General features: G+C 44.0%; 1 protein-coding gene across 17 annotated transcripts in view; it reads left to right on the plus strand.

Moving 5' to 3' along the window:
* Window positions 1–27691, plus strand: part of inpp4b (inositol polyphosphate-4-phosphatase type II B) — a 996728-nt gene that overhangs the window by 539444 nt on the left and 429593 nt on the right. Inside the window, exon 1 of one of the 17 annotated variants that reach the window (XM_068043211.1) lies at window positions 20235–20433. The exons of the other annotated variants lie outside the window; for them this stretch is intronic. The gene's annotated coding sequence lies outside the window, so the exon portion shown is untranslated. Of the gene's footprint in view, window positions 1–20234; window positions 20434–27691 lie in introns of those variants that run through there. 17 annotated transcript variants of the gene reach the window in all.

The raw sequence follows: 27691 nt of genomic DNA on the forward strand, positions 1-27691 counted from the left end.
GCACGGCATGAAAAACTGTGTGGGTTGTTTCCTGGCTCCGGGGTGTGGGGGGGGGGGGTCACTTGTTAAAAGACATGTAGTGCCTGAACGAGAGACCTGGTATCGGGAAGGGGGGGGTGCTTAGAGCCAACCCCTGCCCTTGCGAACGACCCCCCTACACACCGCTTCCCCACGACCCCCACCCCACGAGACCTATCTGTGGCGTGGGTCCAGTGATGCTCCTGGGCCTTGGGTAGTTGCTCCACCGGCAGCAGCCACCGCCTCTGCGTTGGAGCTCCTCAGTGGAAGTGCTACTGGCCTCTGATCAGCCGGCAGCTCTCTGAGGGTTGGACTTGCAGCACTGGGGTCCTTGATGCTGTAGAAGGCCCACCACTGTCCACTTAAGAGCCTAACTGGCACTAGATTCAGCAGGCCTTCCACAGAAGAGGCAATGCAGGGTTCTTGGCATCGCTTTTTCCGGACGTTGAGAATCTCTGCCTTCAGTGTGGCGGAAGAAATTGCACAGGGCAGCTTACAATGTGCTAGCCACTTTGTTCTAGATTTCCTGGTCCAGTGGTATACACCAGGCTTTCTCACCAACTGTTAAACTAAGTTTTTGGATGAGAAAATTCGGCAACGAGGGGTGCTCACCAAGAGGCTGCCACACCTCCCCCTCCCCAAATATTTGTGACAGGAGAGTGTATGTTGAGGCTCTCACGCCTTGCAAATATTTTCCCTTTCTGTTACAAGTCTGCCTCACATTTCTCACGTGGGGCAGAGGAAGGTTGCCTGTTGCTTCTCTAAAAGTTTTGAACTATGAAGGAGAACTACTTGGATATATGTCATACGACCACAAGTGTTATCTATATTAGGACTTATCCATCATTGAAGAAAGACGAAAGACAAAAGTGTCATTGCTGCTTCTCAACACAGTCACGAAGGATTGTGTTCACACCTAAGAGTCCTGATGGATGCAGTCTTTACCAACTGATGCATTATGTGACATATAGCTCATTTTAAAAAAAGGATCAAGTCCATCACCATTTCTAAGAATTACTACAATTTTCTTTCACTACTTGGTGTTCTGAAGGTGCACTGACACTGCAGCTACCAGTCTGAGAACGGTAACTGCGCAGTCTGAGAGCAATAGCTGCATAGTCTGAACAGTTGGTGGTAGAACTGTGTTTGCATTTCCAAGCTGGAACTGTAATGGTCTTGCACTGGAGAGAGCTGTGCATGTACCTGGACAACAGAGCACTCTTCCAACAATTAATCATATGTATCTTTAGAAAGCAAGAAAGAGAGGTTAGGATATTTGCAAAGTGCTGAGAGTTTCCATTTGAATCTGTTGTGCACTTTGTAAACCAGGTTTGATACCACACTAAATTCACACTCCATGTAGTGGCAAAAACTTTGTCCCTGTGAGACTATCTCCACTGGACAGCCTTATTCAGGTTCACTACAGCAACACAACAGCCATAACTTGCATTTATAGGGTACCTTTAATGTAATAAAACGTCCCAAGGTGCTTCACAGGAGCATTATGGAACAAAATTAGACACCGAGCCACAGAAGGAGAGATTAAGCCAGACAAGAAAAAGCTTGGTTAGAGAGGTAGGCTTTAAGGAGGGCTTAAAGGATGGAAGAGCGATATAGGGAGCAGTTTCAGAGCTTACGGCCTACACAGCTGAAGGCATGGTCACTGATGGTGAAGTGATTAAAATTGTGTCTGCTCAAAAGGCCAGAATTTGCAGAGCGCAAAGAATTAGCGTGGTTGAAGGGCTGAAGGAGATTACAGAGATAGGCAGGGGCGAGGCCATGAAGCAATTTGAAAACAAGAATGAAAATTTCAAAGCCAAGGCATTGCTTGACCTGAAGACATTGTAGATTAGCGAGCACAGGAGAGATGGCTGAGCAGGACTTGTTGTGAGTTGCGACACAGGCAGCAAAGTTTTGACTGATCTCAAGTTTGCAGAGGGTAGAATGTGGGAGTGTGTTGGAATAGTCAAGTCTAGACGTAACAAAGGCCTGGAAGAGGGTTTCAGCAACAGATGAGCTGAGGCAGGTCGGATGATGCTATGGAGATGGAAATAGGCGTTCTTAGTGATTGTATGGATGTGTGGCAGTAAGTTCACCTTGGGGTCAAAGTAACATCAAGGTTACAAGCAGTCTGGCTCAGCCTCAGACACTTGCCAGAGAGAGGGATGACGCCGGTGGTGAGGCAATGGGATTTGTGACGGGGACCAAAAATGGAGGCTTCTGTGTTCCCAATATTTAACTGGAGTAGAAGTTCATGCTCAACTGTGTCAAAAACTGCAGACAGGTTGAGGAGGGATAGGTTACGTTTGTCACAGTCCAACTGGGGTGTTATTTGTGATTTTGGTAAGAGCAGTCTTGGTACTGTAGCAGGATTGGAAACCTGATTGGAGGGATTCAAACAGGAGTTCTAAGAAAGATGGGCAAGGATACTGGAGTCACATGTTCAAGGTATTTGGAGAGAAGGAAAGGGAAGTTTGAGATGGGGCAAGCAGTTTGCAAGGATGGAAGGGTTAAGGGTTGGTTTTTGAGGAGTGATGACAGCAGATTTGAAGGAGATGGGTACAGAACCTGGAGAGAGTGAACCATTCATAATGTTAGCTAACACAGGAGCCAAGAAGGGATGTTAGGTAGTCGGCAGTTTGGTAGGAATAGGGTTTAGGAATTAGGTTTAGCCCAGACTCTGAATTTACGCTAACAATGTTAGATCATTGTGTAGCTGAAATGACTTTGCCATAATGCTAAACTGGTACTTTAAATACATCCTTAGCAATTACATAGTTAATCAATACCTTCCAAAAAGAACAAGTGAGGGTGGTTGAAAAGTGTTGGTTTTTTGTACCTTCCATGAGATCTGTCTCTATCTAGAGTGGGAACTTTGTTTATCCTTTTGCACCCTTTTTGCTTAAAGATGGTTTCCTGCATCCTGACCGTTTTACTCAGAATCACAGAATCGTTACAGTGCAGAAGGAGGCCATTCGGCCCATCGTTTCTGCACTGTCTCTCCAAAAGAACAATTCCCTCAGTTCCATTCCCTGCCTTTTCCCTGTAACCCTGCACATTCTTCCTTTTCATATAACTGTCTAATTCCCTTTTGAATGCTTCAGTTGAACCTGCCTCCACTGCGCTGTCAGGCAGCATATTCTAGACCTTAACCACTCGCTGCGTGAAAAAGTTTTTCCTCATGTCACTTTTGCTTCTCTTACCAAATACTTTAAATCTGTGCCCTCTCGTTCTCAATCCTTTCACGAGTGGGAATAGTTTCTCTCCATCTACTCTGTCCAGACCTGTCATGATTTTGAATACTTCTATCAAATCACCACTCAGCCTTCTCTTCTCCAAGAAAAACAGTGCGAACGTCTCCAATCTATCTTCATAACTGAAATTCCTCATCCCTGGAACCATTCTTGTGAATCTTTACTGTACTATCTCCAATGCCCTCATGTCTTTGCTAAAATGCGGCGCCCAGAACTGGATGCAATATTCCAGTCGAGGCCGAACTAGTATCTTACACAAGTTCAACATAACTTGCTTGCTCTTGTCCTCTATGCTGCTATTAATAAAGCCCAGGATACCGAATGCTTTATTAACTGCTCTCTCAACCTGTCCTGCCACCTTCAATGACTTATGCACATATACACCCAGGTCCCTGTGCTCCTGCAACCTCTTTAGAATTGTACCCTTTATTCTATATTGTCTCTCCATGTTCTTCCTACCAAAATGAATCGCTTTACATTTCTCTGAATTGAAATCCATCTGCCACCTGTCTGCCCATTCCACCAACTTGTCTATATCCTTTCGAAGTTCTACACTATCCTCCTCTGGCCACGGTCCATAGCTTAGTCTTGTAGGAAAAAATTGAATTATTTTCTGCAATAGTGAACATCTGCAGTCTGATGTTGACCTTTCTGATCTTTATGGCTCTGAACTACATCACACAGTGCAGTAAGATATCAAAGGAGCTTGTGGTTTTCCTCAATGAATACAAAACAGTCTTAGTGCTAAGTTGATTAGTTCCCTGCCCCCCAGGATGTGAGACATGTTGCCGAGACTGGTTTTATCAGCTGCAAATCTGTCTGATGATAATTTGAAGGCTTTTTAGATTGAGATGCTCAATGATTCTTTTTCTTTCAATTGGAGCCAAATAAGGGAATTTATCATTAACTGATATTGTCCTCCAATTTAGAATGTTATCAAAATATAAAATATTAGCAAGGGGAAGAAAACTTTTTTTTTAGTATTCAGCCTTTGAAAATTTATTAATAGTGTAGGTTTCAATACTAGTTTTTGAGCATTGTGATTCATGTTGGGTCTCTCAATTACGCCAATTGCAGGAAATTTGACAAGTTGGCTGTAAACTATTATGTCAAGTAGCTTTGGTGTTATAGCAACTAGTTCAATAGTATAAGCAATGTGGGATAAACATCTGAAATATAAACAGGTGGAAATACACAGCAATGTTCTATCAGCATCTGAAAAGTGGACAAGTTAAATTTTGGTGTCAACCCCATGCATCAGAGCAGATTATATATAATCACAGGCCTCATCTCCTCTGGAGATTTTTCCCCGACAGCCTCTAACCCCAATCCCACACAGCCTGCTTCTACCCAAAATCCACACGTGACTGCCATGTTAGACCCATTGTTTCAGCCTGTTCCTGACCCACGGATTGTGTTTCTTCCAATCACAACTCTTTTTTCTCCCCTTGTCCAATCTCTTTGGAGTGCTGCTTGAGTTCACGGAGTGTGAAGCCAGGCGTTTGGTGAGTGAGGGAGTTCAGTGAAGAGGGGAACGATAAATTAATTAAGAAAAATAAATTTAATTAGCACAATAAAGGTGACAGGACAGGTGATGCTTTGCGGCTGCAGCATGTGGGAGCTCCTGGATGCTGTAGTGTGGATGAACAGACTGACTATGGCACCACAGTACAGGAAGCCATTCAAGTTGGGGGGAATTGAAAGGAATGTAGTGGCAGTAGGGGACAGTATAGTCAGGGGGATAGACACTGTTCTCTGAGCGAGAATCCAGAAGACTGTGTTGCCTGCCTGGTGCCATGGTTCGGGACTTCTGCCCAGGGCTGGAGAGGAACTTGCAGTGGAAGGGGGAGTATCCAGTTGCCGTGGTCCATGTAGGTATGAATGACATAGATAGGACGAGGAACACATTCTGCAGAGGGTGTATGAGGAGCTAGGCACTAAATTGAAAAGAAGAACCTCAAAGGTAATAATCTCTGGATTATTACTTGAGCCACGTGCAAATTGGCATAGGGTAAATAAGATTAGAGAAATGAATGCGTGGCTTAAAGACCTGTGTGGCGGAAGTGGGTTCCAGTTCGTGAGGCGCTGACACCAGTACTGGAGAAAGTGGGGCTGTATCTTTGGGACGGACTTCACCTGAACCCTGCTGGGATCAGTGTTCTAGTGAGTCATATAACTAGGGAAGTAGAGAGGGCTTTAAACTAAATAGAGGGGGGAACATAAATACATATGAACATATGAATTAGGAGCAGGAGTAGGCCATTCAATAAGATCTTTTTTTTTATTCATTCATGGGATGTGGGTGTCACTGGCCAGGCCAGCATTTATTGCCCATCCCTAATTGCCCTTGAGAAAGTGGTGGTGAGCTGCCTTCTTGAACCGCTGCAATCCATGTAGGGTAGGTATACCCACAGTGCTGTTAGGAAGGGAGTTCCAGGATTTTGACCCAGCGACAGTGAAGGAACGGCGATATAGTTCCAAGTCAGGATGGTGTGTGACTTGGAGGGGAACTTGCAGCTGGTGGTGTTCCCATGCATTTGCTGCCCTTGTCCTTCTAGTTGGTAGAGGTCGCGGGTTTGGAAGGTGCTGTCTAAGGAGCCTTGATGCATTGCTGCAGTGCACCTTGTAGATGGTACACACTGCTGCACTGTGCGTTGGTGGTGGAGAGAGTGAATGTTTGTGGATGGAGTGCCAATCAAGCGGGCTGCTTTGTCCTGGATGGTGTCGAGCTTCTTGAGTGTTGTTGGAGCTGGCAAGTGGAGAATATTCCATCACACTCCTGACCTGTGCCTTGTAAATGGTGGACAGGCTTTGGGGAGTCAGGAGGTGAGTTACTCACCACAGGATTCCTAGCCTCTGACCTGCTCTTGTAGCCACGGTATTTATATGGCTACTCCAGTTCAGTTTCTGGTCAATGGTAGCCCCTAGGATGTTGATAGTGGGGGATTCAGCGATGGTAATGCCATTGAATGTCAAGGAGAGATGGTTAGATTCTCTCTTGTTGGAGATGGTCATTGCCTGCCACTTGCGTGCCACAAATGTTACTTGCCACTTATCAGCCCAAGCCTGGATATTGTCCAGGTCTTGCTGCATTTCTACACGGACTGCTTCAGTATCTGAGGAGTCATGAATGGTGCTGAACATTGTGCAGTCATCAGCGAACATCCCCACTTCTGACCTTATGATTGAAGGAAGGTCATTGATGAAGCAGCTGAAGATGGTTGGGCCTAGGACACTACCCTGAAGAACTCCTGCAATGATGTCCTGGAGCTGAGATGATTGACCTCCAACAAACACAACCTTTGCGCTAGGTATGACTCCAACCAGCGGAAGGTTTCCCCCTGATTCCCATTGACCTCAGTTTTGCTAGGGCTCCTTGATGCCGTACTCAGTCAAATGCTGCCTTGATGTCAAGGGCAGTCACTCTCACCTCACCTCTTGAGTTCAGCTCTTCGTTCCATATTTGAACCAAGGCTGTAATGAGGTCAGGAGCTGAGTGGCCCTGGTGGAACCCAAAGTGAATGTCGCTGAGCAGGTTATTGCTAAGCAAGTGCTGGTACTGATAATGACACCTTCCATCACTTTACTGATGATTGAGAATAGGCTGATGGGGCGGTAATTGGCCAGGTTGGACTTGTCCTGCTTTTTGTGTACAGGACATACCTGTGCAATTTTCCACATTGCAGGGTAGATGCCAGTGTTGTAGCTGTACTGGAACAGCTTGGCTAGGGGTGCAGCAAGTTCTGGAGCACAGGTCTTCAGTACTATTGCCGGAATATTGTCAGGGCCCATAGCCTTTCCAGTATCCAGTACCTTCAGTAGTTTCTTGATATCACACAGAGTGAATGGAATTGGCTGAAGTCTGGCATCTGTGATGCTGGGGACTTCAGGAGGAGGCTGAGATGGATCATCAACTCGGCACTTCTGGCTGAAGATTGTTGCAAATGCTTCAGCCTTATCTTTCGCACTGATATGCTGGGCTCCCCCATCATTGAGGATGGGGATATTTGTGGAGCCACCTCCTCCAGTTAGTTGTTTAATTGTCCACCACCATTCACAACTGGATGTGGCAGGACTGCAGAGCTTAGATCTGATCCATTGGTTATGGGATCGCTTAGCTCTATCGCATGCTGCTTACGCAGTTTGGCACGCAGATAGTCCTGTGTTGTAGCTTCACCAGTTTGGCACCTCATTTTGAGGTATGCCTGGTGCTGCTCCTGGCATGCCCTCCTGCACTCTTCATTGAACCAGGGTTGGTCTCCTGGCTTGATGGTAATGGTAGAGTGGGGGATATGCCGGGCCATGAGGTTACAGATTGTGGCTGAGTACAATTCTGCTGCTGCTGATGGCCCACAGTGCCTCATGGTTGCCCAGTTTTGCATTGCTATATCTGTTCGAAATCTATCCCATTTAGCGCGGTGGTAGTGCCACACAACATGAAGGAGGGTATCCTCAATGTGAAGGCGGGACTTCGTCTCCACAACGACTGTGCAGTGGTCACTCCTACCAATACTGTCATGGACAGATGCATCTGGAGCAGGCAGATTGGTGAGGATGAGGTCAAGTATGTTCTCCCCTCTTGTTGGTTCCCTCACCACCTGATCTGATTGTAACCTGAACTCCATATTCCCGCCTACCCCCACTAACCTTTCACCCCCTTGCTTATTACGAATCTATCTACCTCTGCCTTAAAAACATTCAAAGACTCTGTTTCCACTGCCTTTTGTGGAAGAGAGTTCCAAAGGCTCACGACCCTTAGAGAGAAAAAATTTCTCTGTCTTAAATGGGCAACCCCTTATTTTTAAACAGTGACCCCGAGTTCTAGATTCTCCAACAAGAGGAAACATCCTTTCCACATCCACCCTGTCAAGACCTCTCAGAAGGGCTGATGTAGGGGAAGATTGAGTAAATTAAAGGGAAACGACAAGGCAGTTAATCAACGTAGCAATAAATGCAATGATAATCAGAGCATGGCAGGAAGGAACAGTGATTGCGAACTTAACAGTGTGCCAGCAGATAGGGCCAGAGTTTACAAAATCAGTAAAAAAAAACTGAATTAAGGGCTCTGTATCTGAATGTCTGCAGCATTCGCAATAAAACAGATGAATTGTCAGCTCAAATAGAAATTCATTTGTAGGATCTGACAGCCATTACAGAGATGTGGCTACAAGGAAACCAAAGCTGGGACCTGAATATTCAAGGGTGCATAATATTCAGGAAGGACAGGAAGATGGCACAAGGTGGTGGGGTAGCTCTGTTAATTAAAGAGGACAGTAGTACTGTCATGAGAGATGACCTTAGTTCTAAATATCAAGACATAGAATCAGTTTTGGGTGGAACTTAGAAACAGTAAGGGGCAGAAAACATTGTTGGGAGTTGTTTATCGGCCACCAAACAGCAGTGCTAATGTAAATCACAGTATAAATCAGGAAATTAGAGATCTGTGTGACAAGGGTAACATAGTAATTATGAGGGACTTCAATAGAACCATAGAACAATTATGGCATAGAAGGAGGCCATTCAGCCCATCATGTCCGTGCCGATCGAAAAAACCATCCCATCTAATGCCACCTTCCAGCATCTAGTCCATAGCCTCTCAGGTTACAGCACTTTCGGTGCATGCCCAGGTACCTTTTAAATGAGTTGAGGGTTTCTGCCTCCACCACCGATCTGGGAAGTGAATTCCAGACACCCACCACCCTCTGGGTGAAAAAGCTTTCCTCATGTCTCCTCTAATCCTTCTACCAATCACCTTAAATCGCCTGGTAATTGACTTCTCTGCTGGGGGAAACAGGTCCTTCCTGTCTACTCTATTTAGGCCAGGTCATTTCACAGCTTCATAAAATTTGCCTTCCCCCAACTTAGAACTGTACTCCTATTTTATCCTTGTCCTTTTCCATGATTATGCTAAAACTAACACTATTATGGTCACTATCTCCAAAATGGTCACCCACTGTTACTTCATCCACTTGCCCAGCTTCATTACTGAAGACTAAATCTGGAACTGCGCCCCCTCTCGCTGGGCTTGTTACGGGCTGGCTAAAAAAGTTTTCTTGAATGCAGTTCAAGAATTTTGCGCCCTCTGTGCCCTTCACACTGTTTGTATCCCAGTTGATATTAAGGTAGTTGAAATCCCCAACTATAGTTGCCCTATAGTTTTTGCACTCAGAAATTTACCTACATATTTGTTCTTCTATCTCCCTCTCACTATTTGGGGGTCTATAGTACACTCCTAGTTGTGGGGCTGCCCCTTTTTTGTTTCTGAGCTCCACCCATATGGCCTCATTTAGCATATCATCCATCCTCTAAGCTGTTATTGATTCCTTAACTAATAATGTTACACCTTTTTTATTCCCCTCTCTATCTCCTCTGAAAACTCTATATCCAGGGATTTTGAGCTGCCATTCTTGCCCCTCCTTAAGCCAAATTTCTGTTATAGCAGTGATATCATGTTGCCATGTGTCTATGTGTGCCCTCAGCCCATCGGCTTTATTTGCTATATTCCTTGCATTTAAATAAATACCCTTTAACACTGCCAAATTCCTGTGCAGCACACTTTGCTACTTCTGTCTTTCAGAGTCATGCGCTAATTTTCTGCCTCCCATTCCCTGCCCTGAAATTGTCCTGTCGGAGACAGTGCTCAGGTTCCCATCCCCCTGCCAAACTAGTTTAAACTATCCCCAACAGCACTAACAAACCTTCCCGCAAGGATATTGGTCCCAGTCCTGTTCAAGTGTACACCATGCAGCTTGAACAGGTCCCACCTTCCCCAGAACCGGTCCCAATGCCCCAAAAATCTGAAGCCCTCTGTCCCGCACCATCTGTCCAGCCACACATTCATCTGCTGTATTCTCCTATTTCTGTACTCACTAGCACGTGGCCTTGGGAGTAAACTGGAGATTACTACCTTTGAGGTCCTGCTCACTATACTCTTTCCTAACTCCCTAAACTGAGCCTGCAGGACCTAATCCCTCTTTCTTATGTTATGACCAGGTGAGAAAGGGGTCGAGGCTCCCCCTCTCAGCCCCTTCCTGGTTTGGCCGTAGCAGGGTTTAACTTTTAAAACACCGTGTTTAGCTTCTGTCTCAGTGAGTCCTTGCTCACTGCTTTCTAATTGTAATGGCAAAGAAATCAACCAGACAGGTCTTCTCAGATTTAAACAAGAAAGGTGCAAGTTTATTAACCTTAAAACTTTAATTCAAATAAAACTACTAAAGATATATGACACGACCACGTGAGCATACATACCTGATAAACACACATGCAAATAGAGACACAGGGGGAGAGTGAAGGGGAAAGGTTTGAAGAAGTAGCTGGAGTTCAGTTACTGGTTTTGGGTTTGATGTAAAATCTTTGATTGAAGTTAAGTCTTACAGTTCTCGTTGGGGCCTAGTACACATTTGCAAATTTGTTTCGCTGATCTTCTGTATTGAGGCTTAAGTTACTTCCTTGGGTCCCTGGAACTTTGCGTGAGAGAGAGAGAGTCGGAGAAACCGTCCTTCTTTGCTGTCTTCAAATTGCATTCTCTTCCCAATCGTGTTCTGTGAGCACGATTCAAATAACTCCAAGTTGGCCAGCAGGTTAGTCACGTGACTAACATTTGGAACAACCTCTCCTGTGAGGTTTCTAGATTTCCCCAAGCTTACTAGACCTTCTCAGGGGATTCAGGGGTGGAATTCTGGCTCAGTGACCCTCAATATCTCTTGATCATTCACTATTGACAAAAATCCACCTGGCTTGTTGAATTAGAGAAGCACTCCCATTGTCGTCTTTCTGCAACTGTCTTTTAGAATGCAAATGTGCAGCCATGTTTTCAGCCACTGTTGTGGTCTTTTTAAACAAGTTATTTCAAGTCCAGTAACAGTTCAAAAATAATGTTCCATATGACAAAAGTAATATGTCTAATTTCTGGCAGGTGTGGTTTCTGTCACACCTTCACATCCATGGAATGAAATGCGATATTAGGAGAGCATTTCATTATAAAAATAGAAAGAGGAGAAAGTACAGGAAAACAGACATGCAATTCTCTCATTCATTCTCATTCATTCAGAAATCCTAAAAATTGTTACAGCCTGTCTTTCCTTTGTAGCAGTGCTGCTTTAAACTGCCCCTTTTCCCTTGAGGTGCGTCTTAGTTAGTTATGTGTTTCCCAGAAGGGTTTGAAGCTTCTTCACTATCAGCCTGCAATACATTGGGAATGGGCATCCCAATAAACATGTGATTTTTGGGGAATAAAAACAGAAAGTGCTGGAAAAACTCAGCAGGTCTGGCAGCATCTGTGGAGAGAGAAACAGAGTTAACGTTTCAATCAGTGACCCTTCTTCAGAACTGGCAGATATAAGAAATGTAAAAGATTTTAAGCAAGTAAAGCGGGGGTGGAGCAAGAGATAACAAAAGAGAAGGTGTTGATAAGACACAGTCACAGAATAGTTGACCAGAAGGTCATGGAGCAAAGGCAAAGAATTTTTGGGGAGGTTTGCAGTTTGCACATTTCCATGACTGCCTAGGGTGCTTTTGTTCCTGTTGAGGTCTGCGGGAGGAGGGTTAGATTTAATTATCCCTGGTTTGGAGTTCTGCACATGAGAGTCGGCAGTGGCTGGATCCACTCTGATCTCTCAGTGTTTGAATGAGTCATGCAAGAGCCTTTCATTTTTGGGTATGGTCGGTTCTTTTTTCCCCTGGCTGTTGGGGGGGAGGGGGGAATTCTTTGCTAATCTTCTCTTTGTGCTCTGGAATATTCCTGCTTGCAGGTATGCGTCCAGTTTTTACTGCACTCCCCTCTTGAGGACTTTCTTTGTTTCTGCAGGTCTTTGTAAATGCTGTTAGCAACTCTGGTGGGGTGCTTCTGGTATCTGCATTTACATAGGAGGATGTGGGGTCTAAATTTTAGAACATTTCGGGGCTAACCGGACAGTAGGAGTTCCCATTTGGGATTCCTTTAACCTGTCGTTTGTCCCTTTTTCCCCTATCCTCGCTAACATTTTGCCAGCCCTGTGCCTGTCTGTCCCTTTTTTTGTTCTCGGCAGGTGTGCCTTACAGTTCACCAGCCCTCTGCTGGAGGGTCCTCCAAACGCCAGTATAGGACTTAAGGGTGCAGATTTTACTGTAGGTTGGGGTTTCCTCTCAACCTGGCACATGTGGCGACTCCTGCAGTACTCCACCACATCTTTGTGGAGTTTTGGCCAGTCAACCTGGTGTCATATGCGGGCTTTCGTTTTTCGTATACCAACATGTACAGCCATTGTAATCTCATGGGCCATTCTTAATATTTCTCTCCGGTACCTCTGCGGCACCTCTAACTGGTAAACCACTGTCCACTCTTTGTCCTCAGGTCTGTGAGGAGAGCTCCATTTCCTCATCAGTACCTCATTCTCTAAATAACAGCAATCAGGGACTCCCTGTGCTTCAATTTCAGACTGGGCAGCCTGTGCTAACTTTTTCAATACTGGGTCAGCTCGCTGAGCCTCAGCTATGGAAGATTCATTTAATGCATTCCCTGGGTCCTCTAACTTTGCAAAGAATGTTTCAGACAGACAGACCTTATGGCCATCTGCCTGCAGTGCCAATTCAGTCTCCTCTGCGGGAACTGGTTTGGTCATGGCGCGATTCACTACACATTCCGGGAAACTGCAGAGGACCGTCTCGTGCCACTGCCCTGTCTCTCTGACCTCCTGCGGTCTCTCTTTCACTACTGGGGAAGCTACCACCTTCGCCCCCTGCCAGATCATTACCTAGGAGCAGGTCAACCCCGTCCACAGGCAAACTAGAGACAATCCCTATGGTCACCGGTCCGAAACCAGGTCGCACTCCAAATGCACCTGATGTAAAAGTACAGGCATACACTGCCCTCCAATACCATTCACCACCATTCTGGTATTTACTGCATGGGGGGGCCACGTTACAATTTTTGTCTTACACTGGGGGCTGGTGAGACAATTTCGGAAAGATAAAGGCATTAAAAATTTACCTTACTATTAATCAAAACAACAACAAATGTTCATTTTTGTGAAGGAGCTTTAAATGAGAAGATTAATTTATTGACTTACCTTCTTGTCACTATGTTGGAATCTGATATAGTGAGATACCTGGCAATTTTTTGCTTGCACAAGCAGTCATTGTTTGCCTGCCCACTTCTTGTAGCAATGCGGAGTATTCCAGGTAGATTTCAGGAGTGATCTTGATCACTCTATCTCTGTCTGTCTGTCTCTCTCCCTGTGTCCCACCCCTTTCTGTGACCCCCTTTCTGTGTTCCTCCTATCTGAGTTGTTCCCCCCCCATGTTATTCTCGCATTATGTCTCCCCGTTCTCTGTCCTCCTCTCTCTGTCCCCCCGCCTCTCTCTCTCTGTCCCCCTCTCACTCTGTTCCCCCTCTCTCTCTCTGTCTGTCCCTCCTCTCTCTCTGTCCCCATTCTCCCTCTCTGTCCCCACTCTCTTGCGCTCTCTGTCCCCTCTCTCCCCTCTGTCTCTCTGTCTCTCTCTCTCTGACAGTTGCAGGGAGGGGGAATGCACAGTAGAGCAGCTTTATGTTTGGTCAGCTTTTTAAAAAATTGCAAGTCAGTTTCACAGCTGACCGTTGCTGGGAGTGGGCTCCGACTTTTTTGTTAGCACCCTGTCAAAGACTTGATTCATGTTCCTCACCTGCCACTCAACCTTGGTGGCCTATGAAAGGAATAACAAAACTAGATTCTCACTCCTATCAGTAATAAATTGTTCCCAGAGGTTTTTGGAAATGTTTTCTCTATCTTGGCAATATTCTTGCGTCAGTTTTGCGATTCACTCACTTGTTAATCTCAGGTGCAAAGCTGTTTTGAAATACAAATGACTGAATTGCAAATTGGATTTCTGTCATTCGATGACATTTGGAGATACAGTACATCTATACGATTTGCCCCTTTGGGGTTTTATCTACATCATTTCTGTTGTAAACTCATTGATAGAAATTGATTGCTATGATTAGACCATAACTCCATTTTCATTGTATCATGCGACTGGTAGAAGATGAACTGGATTGATCTTGGTACTTTTTCATCCAGAAACTCCTATGCTGTTATGAAAGCGGTTCAGCTGTTTCTGATCATGATGATCATGTTGGTTGAATACTTCATGGCTCAAGATTATTTGCATATTTTGCACACCACCCCGGCCATTCACTCATAACTTCTCAAGGATCAATACAACTATTTTTCCACAGCTCTCTTTATTCCTTTCTCACTTAATTCACTCTCTTTCCCTCTTTTTATTTTTCTGTCTTTAATTTATCCTATTTACTTCTGTCATTCTCTCTATTTGTTTCTTTCCCTATCCTTTTGTTTCATTGGCTATGGAGATAGACCATTGGGCATGACTTTCTGAGGTCCCAGATGCAGCATTGACATCATGATCCAATATTAACTCGCATTTCCAGCAATTTACAGCACAAATATAGCACGATCTGAAGGATGTGGTAAAAAGTCCAATTCACTTCAAAAGCTGCATCATTTCAGTCATTCCTGGGCCATTTTGTTCAGTCTTCTGTATACAAACAAACTACAAAAATATTAAAAATATGTTCAATTTTTTAATGTAATGAACAAATTTGACATTCCACAAATATAAAATTTGTGTTTCAGAGCCAGAGAAGTTATTTAACGGTAATTATGAAATGATGTATTTCTCTATTCTGGCTACACAACAATGAGATAAAGTCTCCACTAGGTTATGCTGGAATTTTCAGCTAAATCAATGCAAAAGAACAAAACTCAAGTCACCGCAGACTACAATCAATTAAAAATCATTGAACTGATGACAATTCCCACTTTTACGCTATTAGACTCACTGTGTAAACCCTTGGAAATGTTACACGTTGATGACACAGTTTAAGAATAAGAGGTCTCCCTTTTAAGACGGAGATGAGGAGAAATTTTTTTTCTCAAAGGGTCATTAGTCTGTGGAATTCTGTTCCCTACAAAACAGTGGAGGCTGGGTCATTGAATTTATTCAAGCCTGAGTTAGATAGATAGATTTTTGATAAAAAGGGAGTCAAAGGTTATGGCGGGGGGGGGGGGGGAGGCAGACAGGAAAGTGGAGTTGAGACCACAGCCAGATCAACCATGATCTTATCAAATGGCGGAGCAGGCTCGAAGGGCCTCCTCCTGCTCCTAAGTCCTATGTTCCTATGAGTAAAGTGTAACTGGGTTTTTAACAGTGTACTAACTTCATAATTACTGTTAAATAACTTACCTGGCTCTGAAACACTAATTTTATATTTGTGGAATGTCAAATTTGTTAATTATGTTAAAAAAAAGTGTATATATTTTGAATATTTTTGTAGTTTGTTTATGATATTTCAGCTTATACCTTATTTCCAAATGCACGTCCTAATTTTTATTTTGGTCTTTGTAAAATTATATTTGAAAATGAAGGATAATCAGTGCTTTTAATTTCCTGGGTTGCTGTCTGTGTGAATTTTTCAATGTGATTGGTTGCATACCTTGCTTGATGACGCCACTGTTGATGGATGCCTGGAGATCCCCTTGACTTGGCACCAGGTTCAAATTAATGTTAGGAAAGGGGAAATCTATGCCACAAAGATCGATAGATCGATAGAAATTTGTGGGAAGCTTTCTGCAAGGGCAGTGGTGATCGCCCTCACTTTACTGCTGACTGCAAAATCCGGGTATATTTGTTGAAACTCTTGAGAGCCATATGGGAAATTTGAAACATAACTTTTGTATATGCCCCATTTATTGATTGTGTCAAATGGATTTGGTCCTCTGCTCCAAAACGTTTGGCACTCCTGATTAAAATAGTCTTTTGTTAAAATTCCTTTGATTTGGGCTGGTGTAACCAGTCCACTTCAAATTCCTGATTTTTTTTGGTTCTTGTTCTCAGGATTCAATTTGATTCAGATCTAGGAAGCATTCATCTTTCTAGTGTGATCAAAGCACTGGTGCCACTCCTAACTATTACATTTTTTCCAGTGCAGTTATAATATTTATCTGTATATCAGGTTGTAAAGTAAACTGAGATAACATGGAAGCCCTCCCAGTCTTTAAACATTTTGTTTGTATTGTTAACTCTCAGTCTGCAGATGATGTAACTGGTTACTACTTAATACTTAGAGATTCATATCTGAAGCAAATTTTATTACAAGCTGCTTTATGGAAAATCTGGTCCCTAACTTTAAAATGTTGCATATTCTCACTGTTTTGCCTGTGACCCTTGGAGGTTGGAATGGGCTTGATAAAAGGGAAAAGGGTAATTACCCCGAAATAAATTCTCTTGGCTCGACTTCAAAACGTAATGCACTAATTACTAAAAGTTCTCATGGGTGGAGAGTAAACAGACATTCCGTTTCATTGCTGTAACTTCACAACCATGTGGCAACTTAACCTCCCTTAGCGCCACCTCCCCTGAAACATGACAGTGGAGCTAACTCTAAGGCTAGGCTCACGTCCTGCAATAATCAAAAGTGATTTATGTACATTAACCTTTTGTTCCAATCACACACTTCAATCCTGTTGCTTGTGAAGTTCACTTGATTTATCAATAATTTCCTGCATTGTTGCATTGCCGTGATGTTGACACTTGTACGGCAACTGGTTGTACAAACCATAGTGATTTCTGTTGGTGCATCATCTGTGTACTTTGTGGTTGCTGCATATTTAATATTGTTTCTTATCTAAATAGAATGGAAAAGCTGGCTGTTGCTGGAGCATACCATTTACAGTGTGTGCATCCGACAGTGTGGGAGATGGGGATTGGTCTCCATAGAGATCATCAAAATAATAAAGCCCCATTCTGAATACAGCAAGTGTCCACTTTAAATATTTTTCCGTCTTCCTTCATACCTTCAAGAGGTTCACCAATAAGTAACTGAGCAATACAGAACAGTGAGATTTGGGTCTGTGCTGAGTTAGCTGCTTTCAGTAAAGATGGCAGTAGGGTATCTACAACTGGCTTCAAAATAACAGAGTTTGGAAGGTGGGACAAAATAGCAAGGATTCCCATTCATACTTCCTGTCCGATGACCCCTGCTTGATGTGCGTGTGAGTGGAGGCCAGTATCAGGCTTGGCTGTAATGCCCTTATGATGGAATAGCCTGATAGCATTCATTATCAAGGCACACCCATGAATAGAGTAGCCATTTGGTTCAGGTACTGGAAGGCTCTTAGAAAATGCATCTAGAAAGGACCAGCTTGTGAGTAGTTTTGTGCGGTGAACTCAATGCACAATGGTTGGGGATGGGGGGAACCTAATGAGGAAAAAAATCTTTTAATCTTCCAACTTTCATCATCTCCATTCTGACAAATAGACACCCTGAGTAAATCAGCAAAAGATGCTGACCCATCTACTATGTATTAAGCTAACTTCTTAAAAATTATCCTCAATAGTTTATAATCTTTCCAAGAAACATTTTGAATTTGTGAACTCCAGGACTTGAGGGTTCACGAATAAGGACATTTACTGAATCTATGCTCCCAAATGTCTGAATATTCCAGAATTTTTTTATAATGTTTTATTTTAAAAGTACATTTTAAAGCAAAATTTTTAACTGGTTGAATTTAAATAATGATTGTTTCTTGAGTCAATATGTTCCACCCGTATCAAGATCAGATTTTTATTATTTATAATCACCGGCAAGTTAAGAGGAATTGTTCCTTGTTTTGCACAAACTGTGCTGTGTAATGAGAGACCTGCTGTTGATCTTTATTAAGTGCCTCCTTCTATTGTAAGCAGCCTAGACATTTCCTGCAGATAAATCTGTTGGTTGGCATCTCTGCTTTACTGCTTAACTTTCCAGTTGCTTGGGCCTGCTGCTGTGCAAAATGGGATGAATATGGGCCTGAGGTGAAAGAGAATCATGTACATCTGCCTGTGTGCTCTGTTTGTAGGCCTGAAGAAGGTCCCCTGTGTTTCTAGTTTATGTAATTGGAAGCCATTTGTTTCAGCTCTAGCAGGTCAGTTTAAATTAAACGTTTCATTAATTTTGAGGACTGTGGGTGGAATTTTATGCTCTCCCCTATGGCACATTTGGAAGTGGGGAGAGCATAAAATCAGGTGGGATGGTAGCAGGAAACCGCCTCCGCCGAAATGTAGCCAGGGGTCAGGAAGGCCTGTGAATGCTGCCACTTGAGGCCCTGAGCTTGTGGGTGGGGGGGGGGGGGCGCGTTCCCTCATTCAAAGGCACTTAATACCTGAACAAGGGACCTGGCATCGGGGAGGGGGGAAGGGGGGGAGGGTGTGGGCCACCCCTCAGCCCTTGTTGCTGACAGCCCCCTCCCCCTGCAACCCCCACCCCACGAAACACCTCCCGCCCTGACCTACATGAGGCCTGGGTCCAGCAACGATCCTCGGCCTCCGGGACAGTTAACTGCATCAGCAGCCACCGCTTCTGCGGTGGCACTGCAGCTGCTGGCCTCTGATTGGCTGGCAGCTCTCCAAGCACGAGACTTCTGGCAATGGTGTCCTATGGAAGGCCCGCCACTGTCCACTTAAGTGCCTGATTGGCATTAAATTCAGCAGGCCTTGCAGAAAAGAGGCAACGCAGGGATCTGAGCATCGGGTTCCTCCCCAACGTCGAGACCCCCGCCGCCAGCATAAAATTCCCCCCTCTGTGCTCGAAGCTGATTTAAAGCAGCAGTTGTCTTGTGTGAACAGATAAAAATTTCATATGTTCTGGCTCTATTGTTTGTTCACAACAGTTAAAATTCAGATTTCAATATCAGTATGATGCAACCAGAAATTTAAACTGGTTTAAAACCCTTTTAAGCAAAGGAAGATACATTTTAAGTGCTCCTTCATGAAGTGTTACAGTATTGCTATGGTGCAGTGCCTTAAATCTTGTGGCCTTTACAACTAAAATGGCATAGGGCATGGAGACATCAATGCACTATTGCTTCCCAACTAAATGTTTGTCATACATTAAAATGCACAGTTTATTGCCTCCATTATAATATTGGTCAAAGGGACTTAGGTGTTTATCTGTTAACATCCAGATGGTAACTGCTGCTCTATGAGGTATGATTTTCCTGAACTTTACCTTTGGGAATGCCAATTTCTGGACTCAAAGATCATGGAAAAGAGGCAGTGGCCTCTGATTGATCTCTGCTATCTTTATATTACCCTGCTGTTGCCATGGTTTTGGGTGAAGGGTGGGAGAAGTACAATGTGACACCATCTGCAACAGGAGCAGGCTCTGTAACCTCATTAAAATGAGGTGGGAGGGGGTATTCTCAACCTCTTACCTCTTTTTCCTGAAGTTGTAGTCACAAGTCACCCAGACGTAGGGTTTCCTAAAAACCTGGTATTGGGTCTGTGCCATGAATCTCCTTTCAGACTGAAAGGACTTGTGTGTGGTGGTGGTGGTGGCAGGGGGGTGATGGGGAACAGGGAACAGCATTGATAGCAAGCTGAAAAAGGCCCACACAAAATCACTTTTGTTTTGCTCTGTTAATAACAGCCAGGTCTCAAAGCTGGTAGCACACGTGCACGCCTGAGGAGCCTCTAGCTCTGCATGACTTTTTTTAACCTTTTTCTAGCGCTGCACCCTGCTGAGCTGACCACATTAATGGTCTGGAACAGGAAGTACTATTCCTTCTTGGCCTGGATAGGTGCAGTACACCATTGGGCATGTTGCTTCTGTCTGGTGCTGTGGTGGGGCTGGTGTCCACGATAACATGATGGAATAATAGAGTTTTCTGAGCAGTCTGTTTCAAGAAATGAGCTTGTGGCTGTATTCTCTGCAGCCGTTTTACATCAGTGTAAAGTGGTTTCAGCTTTGGGTCGGTGCAAACTGGGCAATCTAACTATGACATGAAATTGAATGGTGAATTTGGGCAGATGTCACATCACTTCAAATTCCTACTGGCTGCAATGTGATGCATATGTTGTGAAGCAACATTTTAAAAATGTTCGACCATCTGGGAACTTCATAGGAATAATTTTTCACCTTTTTAACATTAGCAAAGACTTAACTGTCTAATAAGTTCTTTAGTATCAAAATGTAATCGTTATAACAGCCACACCCAAAGTGGTTTGTCTGCACAGAACATCCACACACGCACAATGTTCATCGAGGGTCACTGGATCAGAAATCAGGAGCAAGAGCCCTGGTCATTTTTTTCATGTCTTAGATCAAGAGCTCTGAGAAAATTGCAACACCTCCAGGACACCAGCTGAGGTAAGTAAACAGCACAGGCGAAATTATTTAACCTGATACTTGGCTGATCTGTGTCACTCAGTACCACACCATTTATCCAATATGTCATTGGGGATCGTTTGTATTGGATATGTCCTGAGGTTGTTTATCAAAGTTTTGAATACTTTTGTTCCAAGATTCAGCAGATTTTGATTTGCATGTTGACTGTTTTAAAAATGTACTTGTAATGTTAACAATACAGAACCAGAAAACAAATAATAGCAAGAGGCCAAGGTTAGTTGTTGTCTTTTTAAGAGTTTAGGACAGGCTGAATTCTTTAAACCATCTATTGTGCAAACTCTGCTGACATTTTTTTTCCTATCAAAAATTACAGATTTGTTTATCTCAATGACCTTTTCCTGTTACCTAAAATTCTTCTGCTCTTATTGTGCTACATTGACTGCCACACAGATTTTGCACCCAACAGCTGCTATATCTGCAGCTGCTATGTCTGTAATTCTCTCCACCAAATGGCTGTGGATGCTGGGATAATTGGAATTTTCAAGACTGTGATTGATAGATTTTTGTTAGTTACCAAGGAAAATAGAGATAAGGTGGGTGAATGAAGTTAAGGTACAAATCAACCATGATCTAATTGAATGACGAAGCAGGCTCCAGGGGCTTGATGGCCTACTCCTGTTCCTTTTCCCCTAGACCAATCAGATGTGAACTCATCCTCATGCTTCCTGATCTTGGCCATGCCACCATGGACAATAAGCAAAGCTCTTGTGTTTCCCCAAGGTGACACAGAGAAATTCAGAGGATGAGTTATTATTCACCACACTACCCAGTGACTGGAGAGCAACACTGGAGGAGACCGAGGGTGTGTGCATGTGTGTGGAGATCGCAATCCCAGGAAAAGCAAAATGATGGAGAAAAAGAATCTGCTCAATTAGAACCATTGGGCTACATTTTAAGAGCCTGCTGCTGATCTCGGCGGTGAGCTCAGAAAATGGCGGATGCACGCCAAAGAGCCGTCATGATCTTAAGCACGGCAGCTCATTTAAATAGCTGGAATGGCCGGCCCTCCCCCCCTGCAATCATGTGGAGGGGGCAGGCTGTCAATGACATCAGCTGCCTGTGCGCAGGCGCTGGTGCCTTTTTTAAAGGGCAGCCAGCCCTGCCGCCTAACTTAAATTTTTAAAGACAGACCCCTCAAAATTAAATAAATACATTTCTAACACCCCTTTCCCACCCCCCCCCATAACAATTATATTAACTATTTGCCCTTCCCCCCCAAAAACACTTACCTTTAACATCTGACCTTTCGCTCCCCAAACTGCACAAACTTTACAGTTCAACCCTTCCCACCATCCCCTACACCCATTACGTTTATTTGACCCCGTCCCCTCCTCTCCCACACTGAAAATCTTACCTCCTGCCCCCTTCCCCTCCAGTGTGGTGCCGCCTTTCCTCGGATGGGGATTTGAAGGTGCAGGAGTGCCGGCCGCCACGCCGAAGGTTGCGGTGGGCCCTCAAGAGTGTATGTTAATTCATTTGTTTTATTGATTTGAATATTTTAATTGTGGTCCCATCGCCCAGCGGTGGGGGGGCCACCACAGAGCCTTGCTGCCGCTGGGAGGATTGGGCCAGGGCCTCACAGCTTCGAGGTTGTGGCGGGCCTCGTCTGGAGCCATCTTCAGGTCCCCCTTGTAACGGAACCCGATGCCTAGGGGAGAACAAGATCCAGCCCACTGAGTCTTTCAAACAAACCTTTTTAAAAAGAAAAAGAGAATGGTTGGTTCCAACCCAAAGTAAGAATTAGCTGTCAATCTGCAAAGAAACAGTTACAATTACAATTAGTTACAATTTGTGTCAGGTGTGCTAATCGAGTAGACAGGTTTTGTAATCACACCAACCACCTGGAGAGAATGTGGAGCTTACTACTACAGGGAGTGGTTGAAGTGAATAGCATAGATGCATTTAAAAGGAAGGTGGACAAGTACATGAGGCAGACAGGAATTGAATATTATGTTCTAAGCAAAGGCCTCAACTTCATTCCCTTACACCCCTACCTCAGTGAATTTCAAGCTCAACATGATGTTGAACTCTTCCTCCGTCACCTTCACCTCCGAGTCAAGTTCTTTGCCCAGGAGTCTCCCCTGAACAGTGGAACCTTTCTCCCATCCTCAGAGTTCTTGTTCCACCTGGACCCTTCCTTCTGGCCTCTTACCCTCTCTAGATCTTTTCATTGGGAACTGCCTTTGTGAAATAATAGGTCTCAATTTTTCTACTCCACTCATGCACTCTAACCTATCTCCCTCTGAACTTGCAGAACTCCAACTCTAACATTGCCACTAAATCTACTGAAAAGTGTGACATGTTGTTTGGCAAGCCAACCTCCATCTTGTGGAGGCTGAACACCCCAACTCTCTGATACCTTCTACCTCCCCCGGACTAGGACTCCAGCACCAAACATCAAGCTGTTATTTCCCAGGCTGTCACTGACCTCATCTCATCCTGAAATCTTCACTCCACGGCCTCTGACCTCATACTCCCCCAACTCCACCTAGCTCACTTTTACCTCCTTCCCAAGATCCACAAATAGGACTGCCCTGGTAGATCAGCCATGACCAAGCTTGAGGGGCTAAATAGCCTACTCCTGTTCCTATGTTTATATATTCCTAATTCTATGACCTATTGTTTCAGCCTGTTCTTGCCCCACAAAACTGCTTTCTTTCTATCTGGACTCTATTCTTTCTACCCTTGTCCAGTCTTTTCTCACCTACATCTGTGACTCTTCCATTGCCCTCAGCTACTTTGCCACTTTCTGGTTTCCTGGCCTTAACTGCCCCCTTTTCAATATGGCCGTCCAGTTCCTCTGTACCTCCATCCCCAACCACGATGGCCTGAGGGCCTTTCACTTCTTCCTTCAACAGAGGCCCAACAGTCCCCATCCATCACACCTTCCTCTGCCTGGCTGAACTTGTTCTTGCATTGAACAACTTCTCCTTTGACTTCATTCACTTCCTCCAAGTAACAGGTGTTTCTATGGGAACCTGTATGTGTCCTAGTTAGGTCTGCCTTTCAGTGGAATATGTTGAACATTCTTTGTTCCAGTCCTACTCAGGTTCTCTCCCTCACCTTTTTTCAGTACATTGATGACTATATCAGTGTCGTTTCCTGCTCTCACCCCAAACTATAAAATTTTATCAACTTTGCTTCCAATTTTCACCCTTCCCTCATCTTCACATATTCCATCTCTGACCATTCCCTTCCTTTCCTTGGCTTCTCTATCTCCATTTATGGGTATAGTTTATTTACTAAGCCTATCAACTCGCACAGCTACCTTGATTACATTTCCTCCCACCCTGCTTCCTCTGAGGAGTCAATTGCATTCTCCCAGTTACTCTGTCTCCATTGTTATACCACCAGTGCTTCTGCTATGTGTGATGGAAACCACACCTGCCAAAATGAGACATATTAATTTCGTCATATGGAACATTATTATTTGAAGTTTACTGGACATTGAAATAACTTGTTTAAGAAGACCACAGAACAGTGACTGAAAACATGGCTGCACATTTGCATTCTAAAGGACAGTTGCGTGGAGAGACAATGGAAGCACTCCCTGTTCCAATTAGCCAGTTGGGTTTTGCCAGTAGTGATGATCAAGAAACATTGAGGGTCATTGAATGTGTAAGAGCCAGCATTCCACGCATCACTGAGAGTGTCTGGTAAGCTGTGCGAAGTCCATAGACCTTGCAGGTGAGGCTGTCTCAAGAAAAAAGCTAGTCACATGACCTACCTTCTGGCTAACCTGGAGTTAATTGAATTGTGCTCACAGAACAGTTTTTGGAAGAGACTGCAATTGAACTTTAAGAGAGCACTCCCTCTCTCTGTCTCTCTCTCACACAAAGTTCCAGGGACCCCACGGAATTAACTCAAGCCTCAAGACAGAAGACTGCTGCAGCCTTCTGGTATCAGCTAAACAAGTTTGAAAGTGTGCACTGGGCCCCAACGAGAACTGTAAGACATCAATCAAAGACTTTACATCCAACCCAGAACCAGTAACTGAATTCCATCTATTACTTAAAACCTTTCTCCCTTAATTCTTTCTCTTCCTATGTCTCTATGTGTGTATTTATCGCCTATGCATGCTAGCGTGGTCATGTTGTGTATTTTTAGTAGTTTTAACTGAGTTAGAGTTTTAAGGTTAATAAACTTACACCTTTCTTGTTTAAATCTGAGAAAACCTGTCTGATTGATTTCTTTGCAATTACAATTAGGGAGCAGTGAACAAGGACTCACTGAAGGGAAGCTAAAAACACAGTGTTTTTAAAAATTAAACCCTGTTACGGCCAAACCAGGGAAAGGCTGAGAGGGGAGCTCTAGACCCCTGCCTCACCTGGTTGGAACGTATGTTCCTTTTCCTCAACCAAGGATTTCCTTCTAATGTGGTTGACAGGGCCGTTGACTTTGTCCATACCGTTTCTCGCACTTCTGCTCACACCACTTCCCCTCCCTCCCAGTATCGTGATAGGGTTGCCCTTATCCTCACCTGCCACTCCACCAGCCTCCTCTGCCACTTGCCTGGATGGGTGCAGCTCCAACAACACTCAAGAAGCTTGACACTATCCAGGACAAAGCAGCCCGCTTGATTGACACCCCATCCACCACCTTCAACATTCACTTCCTTCGCCCCCGAGACACAGTGGCAGAAGTGTGTACATCTACAAGATGCAGTGCAGCAACTCACCAAGGCTCCTTCGATAGCACCTTCTAAACCCGCGACCTCTACCACCTAGAAGGAGAAAGGCAGCAAATGCATGGGAACATCACCTGCTGCAAGTTCTGGTCCAAGCCACACACCATCCTGACTTGGAACTCTATTGCCGTTCCTTCACTGTTGCTGGGTCAAAATCTGGGAACTCCCTTCCTAATAGCACTGTAGGTATACCTACCCCACATGGACTGCAATGGTTCAAGAAGGTAGCTCACCATATCTTCTCAAGGGCAATTGGGGATGGGCAATAAATGCTGGTCTAGCCAGCGACGCCCACATCCCATGAACGAATAATATTAAATTCCACCACCCCCAGCATGATGCCATCACCAAACATACCTTTCTCTCCCCTCCCCTCCTCACTGCCCCCAAAAAACCATGTGATTTGCTGGGATAGATGAAAAACATTAAAATCCAGGCCAATTTGGTGGATCCCCCTTGGTGATCAAAACTAGTCCAGAAGATTACTTTGACCCTGATCATTCCTTGCAGTTTCCTGAACTACCTACCTTTTGTAAGAAGTGATCTCCACCCCAGCCAGAAACAGTCCCAGCTCGCCCTTGAAGGAATTCAGCAAATTGCCTGCATGAGCAGACAGCCTTTTCTAGATATCCTCTATTCTCTGGGTAAAAATAAAAACGCCTCGAGACATCTAATCTAAATCTGGCCTCATACAACTTAAAATTGTGACCCCTGTTCCTCCATAACCTATTTAATTGGAACGAGTTGTCAACTCAAACACAATTTATTCCCTTCATCATCTTATAAACCTCAATCAGATCACCCTTCAGTTTACACTTCTCAAAAATGAAGAGCCCAGTTCTTCTAGCCGATTTTGCTAACTAAAGTGCTTTAAACTTGGAATTAATCTAGTCACCCTCCTCTTGACCCTTTCCAAAATTTCAATATCCCCACCATGTGAGGAGACTGAAACTGGATGCAGTATTCTAAGGCCTGACCAAGGTCTTGTACAATGACAAAGTAGTATCCCTTGTCTTTGTAATCAGTTGTTCTATGACTGCACCCCATCACCTTACTCTAGCTATCGCTTCAAGCCATTTCTCATGAATTTTTAGAGATCTGTGCACTAGAACGCCCAGTCCTCTTTCTTTCTCCAATTTGTTAATGCTTTTCCCTGCAGGATGTGTGTATGTTGAGCATTCGAGCAGCCCACTTGCATAACATTGCACTTTTCCAAATTAAACATTATTTGCCAGCCATGAGTCCAATCCCCCCCCAACAAATCAAGCTGTCGAGTATCATCTACAGTCCTAATACACACACAGATTATGCCTACATCTAGATCATTAATAAAAATATTAAAGGGCAACAGTCCCAACACCGATTTCTGTGCAACAAGACTGGTGACTGGCCACCAAACAGATTCAATCCATCTATAACTACTTTCTGTCTCTTGCCTTCCTGTCAGTTCTCAATCCAGCTCAATATAACCACTAATATCAGAGGCTTTGATCTTATAGAGAAGCCTCTTTTCCGGTACCTTGTCAAAACCTTTTGGAAGTCTGAATAGAAAATGTTTATTGGGATTCCCTCACCCACCATCTTGGCGACTTCTTCAGAAAATACAACCAAATTTCTAAGACAGGACCTTTTTTTGAAGCCATGCCCTTAATATGTCCCTCTCTATCCAATTAATCATATATTGTATCTCTAATGATTCTCTCAAGCATCTTTCCGAATATTGATGTTAAACTAATGGGCCTATAGTTACCCAGGTCCACCTGCCTCCTTTTTGTAAAGCTGGTGACTACATTAGTCTCCTCCCAGTTTCTGGGGACCGTCCCAAAATACCGTGAGCTATTAAAAATCCTGTAAACATGTACAACACGTGCCTCAACTCCCTGTGGACCCTTAGGTGCATATCATCTGGCCTGGCTGCTCTGTCAATTTTTAGGTTCTTAATTCTATCTAAAACAATATGTTCAACTATGTTAGTATTATTAGTGTTATTATTATCATTAAATTCAAACAGTCATTCATTGCTTTCAAGAGTGAGGACCGGTACACAGTACTGATTTAATATTTCTGACATACCCCATGAGTCCTTTGTAATCTGTGATTAAACATTCTTCAATGAAAACTGAAAAAGCCTTTCTCTTTACTTCCACAATTGTCTCTGATTCCCTTTTCCATAATCCTTTTGGCTGATCTACTAGCAGCCTTTGTTTTCTTTAGCCATTCCTTGTTCTTAACTCTGTTTAGTTGAATATTAGATGCCTTTAATTTGTGGAAACCATTTTTTTTACATCTTATTTCTTTTTGTATTTTCTTCCCTTCCCTCTGTACTATACACTGTGCCCCAACTGAAGGTGGTAGGTAAGCCACTTACCTTCACTCCTCTGCTCATGTATCAACAGAAACAACTTTAATTTATTTAGCACCATTAATATAGCAAAACATCTGGATTACAAAATTCAGCCGTAGAGCGCTACTGGTGTCAAAATGGCACCTGCAGCACTTCCATCCGCTTCCAATGCTGCCTGCATGGCACCC

This window comes from Heterodontus francisci, chromosome 1, assembly GCF_036365525.1.
Source record: "Heterodontus francisci isolate sHetFra1 chromosome 1, sHetFra1.hap1, whole genome shotgun sequence".
NCBI lineage: Eukaryota > Metazoa > Chordata > Chondrichthyes > Heterodontiformes > Heterodontidae > Heterodontus > Heterodontus francisci.